The sequence below is a fragment of the Elephantulus edwardii genome, unplaced genomic scaffold, assembly GCF_000299155.1.
Source record: "Elephantulus edwardii isolate Elephantulus edwardi_28Jun2011 unplaced genomic scaffold, EleEdw1.0 scaffold00041, whole genome shotgun sequence".
Lineage (NCBI taxonomy): Eukaryota > Metazoa > Chordata > Mammalia > Macroscelidea > Macroscelididae > Elephantulus > Elephantulus edwardii.
Window position 1 is genome coordinate 8,609,019 of NW_006399791.1, and position 5,413 is coordinate 8,614,431.

The window sequence follows — 5,413 nt, forward strand, 5'->3', positions numbered from 1 at the left end:
GGTTGCTCATTTCAGAGAGCTGTAGAGAAAAACGTCAGCCAGATGAAACTTTCAGAAGCCTTTAAAGCTGGCTCTTCTTTTCTTCTTCTATCATTTCATACCTACTTATAGACAAAACAGCTTGTCCTGGTGGTGCAGTGGTCAAAGTGCCCAGCTGCCAACTAAAAGGTCTAAATACACATGTTGCTCCAAAGAAGATGTAGCAGTTTACGTCTGTAGTCAAGACTGTAGCCTTCAAAATATTCTGCATGCAGTACAACCCTGTCAAGGTCAGAGCCTCTCATGGATTTGAGGTGAGAGCCTCTTGTGGATTTGAACCAACAGAAAGGTGTACCCTTTGGGCAGTAGCATAACTCAATTTGCTACCAGGTCAAACATAGAACACAATAATTATTATAAACACAAACACACACGCGTGTGCGTGCACATCCTTTATTAAAAACATGTAATATTTATACATTGATATACAGGCAATGAAATATAACTGAAAACCCAGAAGTCAATTCATCCATTTATAGATAACTGATCTTTGAAGAGAAGAAATCTATTAAGCAAAGGAAAAGCAGACTCTTTTAATAAATTATGCTGGCAAAATGGGATATTTACCTGCAAAAAGATCCAGACATGATCCTTACTTCATACAATATACAAAAGCTAATTCAAGATGACTCAAAGACCAACATGTAAAACCAAAAACCACAATGATCATCCAAGAAATTACTGGAGCAAACAGGAGCCCTAATCTAGGGTATAAACAGATAATCAACTAGAAATAAAAACGCACAATCAGGAGAGGAAAAACCAGATGATCAGGGCCTCTTAAAAATCAAATCCTTACGCACATCAAAAGACTTCTCCAAAAAAAGAGAACCTACAGATTAGAAAAAAAAAAATTTGGCACTGACACATCTGACAAGGGAAGGATGACAGTGGTCAGAGCATTTTTAAGGCAGTGAGAACACTCTGTATGATATGTTAATAGTGAACCCGATAGTAAGGATTTAATAAAACTTACCTGATCAAATAGCACAACGTGAACAGTAACGTAAACTAGATTTTAGCTAATAAAGTATCTATATTGGTTTATTCATTATAACATATAATCCGTAAGAACAGTGCTGGTGACAGACCTGTACTGGGGTGCAGACTGGGCAACAGTAATCAAGAATGAACTAGAGGCAGATAGGATTTAACTTACCAGCTATGGGACTGAGGAGGGGGAAGTGCAAACCAGAGGACAGAAACCTGCTCCTGCTCCTCGACTTCAGTGTATGTTGCCCTCTTAGTCAATGAATACTGCCATCCACCAACCTGGTCAAGTCAGAAACCTGGGCAACACTGTCAACTTCACCTTCAACCTCCATATCCACTACTCTAAGGCCTGTCAATCTAACCACATGCTGAAAGGCAGCTTCAATTCATAGCGAAGCTACATACAACAAAATGAAACACTGCCCAGGCCTGTGTCGTCCTCAGAACCACAGCTACACTTGGGTCCACTGTTGTAGCCCTTGTGTCCATCCATCTCACTGAGGGTCTTCCTCTTTTTCATTAATTCCCTTCCAAGCAGGATGTCCTTATCCAGGGGCTTGCTGTTGTGTACTGTCAAGTCAGCACCGACTCATAGTTGATCCTTCAGAGGGTTTTCAGAGGCAGTAAATCGCATGGTAGGAGAATGTCCATCTTTCTCCAACAGAGCCGCTGGATTCAAACCATGTGCCTTGAGGTTGGCACCACAGTTCCCTACCACTAGACCACGGAGCTCCTGGGACCGGTCCCTCCTAATAACAGGTCCAAATATGTGAGACCAAGTCTCCTCATTCTGGCTTTTAAGGAGCATCCAGTCTGTATTTCTTCAAAGACAAGGCTATTTATTTCGGCAGTTCATAATTTAATATTCTTGTCTAACACCATAATCCAAATGCATCAATTCTTCTTTATAGTTCTTTATTCACTGTCCAGCTTTTACTTGCAAACAAGCTACTGAAAAGACTATGACAACAACTTTTTCCCAGGGAGCCATTGGTAGATTCAAACTTCCAACCTTTTGGCTAGCAGCCAAATGTTTTAACCACTTTGCCACAAGGGCTCCTCATCTTGCCAGGCTCCTCTTTTGTCACTACCTACTCTAGCCAAAACAAATTGTTCTCAGTCTTCCAAAACTCACATTCCTCCTGCCACAAGACTTTTACGTGACTTTCTATCTGGACTCTAAATGCCCTTCCTTCTATTTCCTGCTCTCAGTCTTTGTTAATTCCTACAAATCCTTCAGATCAAGGCACCCTTCTTCAGCAACTGCCCAGTTCAGGTCAAACGTCCCCCACTACCTTGTGGTAAGAACCTGCACCACAATCGCAAAGGACCACGGTTTGAATCCACCAGCTGCTCTGCAGGAATATGTACCATCTCCTCCCTAGTGATTTAATACCTCTGAAAACCCGGCAGAGGGAGAGCTGTGAGCCAGCTCAGATTTGACAGCACACATTACACTCTCTAAAAGCACGTGCAAAACTTATTGGTGACTCTTACATATCACTACACTTTTAAGAACACATGTATTTATTTGTAATTATTAGATGAATGACTGTTATCTCTCACTAGATTATAAACTCTCTGAGGACAGGAGCCATGTCTGGTTTTGTTCACCACTGAGATATCAGCAAGGTGTGGTAATCTGTTTCTGGAAAGATGTACAGCACTGAGAACTCTACGGGGAAGGTTTTACCCCATCCTATAGGGTCTCTATGAACACATCTAGCTGTTATGAGGTCCAAACCTAAGTATCTGTTGAACAAATGAATTACTGGACCCCTACAATGCAAGACCCTGGGCTTGGCACTTTACACTCATTCATTTAATCTCAGACTAGTCTTGTAAAGGAAGTTTTTTGGTGAATCCCATTTTTGGGATTCAGATTAATTAAATTTCCCAAAGTTAAAAGGCTAATGAGGCAGAGGCTGGGGCGGGGGTGTGGGGGAAAGTCTAGTGAGTGGCAAACACAGAACTGAAAACTAAGTTTGTCCAGTTCCAGATTCCATGCTTTCAATTCCCACCCGCAGGTCAGGCCTGGGTAACAATGAGACCCAGGTAAGATTTATCTGTCAAAGCAGCGGATGAGAGCCAGAAAGTACATAAGGTTTCATAAGGGACTATGCTCAAAGCAATTAATTACCATAGGCACATTTGCTAAATCCGTCCTAAAGTCAGAGGTAAGGAGCAAGTCAGAGGTAAGTAGCAAGCAGGGAAGTGGCTGTGATGTTCCGGTTTAGGTGTCAAGAGGTCGCAGGGCGAAAGCTCCTTAAAACTTCAGTAACGGGAGGTACCACTGGCGTGCAACGCTCCTCGGAGAGCAAGCGGGGGACAAAAAATATACAGAGATTACCAAACGAAGCAGTCTGTGCTGCGGACTATGGCTGAGCTACAAACGAGAAACAGAGTTAAGAGAAACGTCTCCGACTTATAAAATGAACCTTGGTGGTGGCGGGAAAGTGCAGCGTGACCGGGGAGGAGGGACCAGTGGGAGCCCAGGCGCGCCCTACCAGCTTTCAGAAAATACCAAAAGCACCGCGTCGGAGCGGCAGTCCTCTGGTTTTCACAGACCTGCTCCCTGCCCGGGGTCCAGTCTCTCTCCTGGATAACGCTCCTGGACCCTTTGCACCGTCACTTCAAGTTCCCCGCTGCCGCCAACTTCCAAACAGCCCGCTCAACCGGAGGTAGACTCACTTCCGTCACTCAGGGCATCAGGTCCCACCCCGCTGCCCCCTGCTTCCGGCGCCTGGGCGCCCAGGCCGGGATGTACCATTAAGGCTAATGGAGCGGGGGAAGCCGTCCGAGGTAGCGGACGTTCCCACTCAGTCACTCCAGGTGAGACTTGCACAAGGGACCACAAATAAGCATGCGCAGTGTCTTGGTAGGGTAAATTCCTCTACTACTTCCTGTTGGCTTAGTCCTTGGGAAGTTGACAAAAAAAAGTGGCTCTTTTCTGGCAGTTGAAATCCAGCAAGAATCTTTGCGAGAGAAAAATGAACAAAATTTCTTCCCTTGCAATTTATCCCTCCAAAAGCCCAATGGAGCTATGAGTCGTTTCTTACTGTTTATGGCAATAAGTGAAACTGAGTTGCAAAAAAGAAGTTAGTGCAGAAAGTACAAAGTCAAGGGATGGTATTTGGGTTGGAATCACCTTGTGCCAGTGTACAATATTTCAGAGACCTATCTACAGAAAATAATTCCTATGGCAAGCACTGCGATTGGTCTCTTCTGCAAACACCTTACACCCACATTTTAGATTACCGCTCTGGTGACCTAGTAGTGGTAAGGAGCTGAGATTCGAATCCGTCATTTTCTTTCTTTTTTTTTTTTTTTTTTTTTGGCAGTTTTTATGGTTTATTTAGCACAAATGAAATGTGCAAACAAGCTTTCTATTCATTTTCTTCGCTGCGCAGTCTGGCGTTGGGATTGGTGACTCTAATGGCCAGCCGGGCTGCTCTTTCCACAATGGTTTTGCGGTTCTTGGAGGAAACATTGTGCGCAATCTCAACACAGTAAGATTTGTTACACATCAGCAGCACCTCCAGCTCCTTGATATTGTGGACTAGGAATTTGCGGAAGCCACTGGGCAACATGTGTTTTGTCTTCTTGTTGCTCCCGTAACCAATGTTGGGCATCAAGATCTGGCCCTTAAATCGTCTCCGAACCCTGTTGTCGATGCCTCTGGGCTTGCGCCAATTACGCTTAATTTTGACATAACGGTCTGACTGGTGGCGGATGAATTTCTTGGTCCTCTTTTTGACGGACCAGGGGTCTGAGGGCAGCCATTATGCCAGTGGCAGCTGACAACCACCTCCGTAGAAAGCACGGAAGGCCGAATCCGTCATTTTCTTGATGGAGGATGTGCAATCTCCTGTGAGATATATTGCCTCTGAAAATCCAGTGGAGAATCAGCTGTCAGTGGCCACTAGATGGTACGTAACAGCTGCCTCCGCCATAATATCAGCTTAAAAAAGTAAATTGAGCTCATTATTTTTATTAATTTTAATGAAAGTTTACAGAGACTTACGGTTTCATATCATTTATTGTTGCACTTTTCTCCCTGTCCATCCCCTTCCCCCCAATTCACTCTTCTTGAAAAGTAAAAGAAAAACTCTTTCATTGTTATACAATCCCTCCCCCCAAGTCCACTCCACTATGCAGCCTTCATTCTGGACTCCTGTCATGACAATAATACCCAATCATATATCCCTTTTAAACAGTTCCCTCCCTCATCTGTTTCAATGCCATATACCATCATTCCAAACTGAGCTCATTTTTATGAAAGTTACCGCTGCATTTGCCTTACTTGGACACTGATGAAAATTTGTCTATGATATCTTCAAAGTAAATTTTTGTTTTTCCAATTTTCATCCCTTTCTGTACC

General features: G+C 43.7%; 1 pseudogene; it reads right to left on the bottom strand.

Annotated features, from left to right (window-relative positions):
- Positions 1–4,418: 4,418 nt before the first annotated feature.
- On the bottom strand, positions 4,419–4,815 carry LOC102845537 (annotated as a pseudogene).
- Positions 4,816–5,413: the final 598 nt, after the last annotated feature.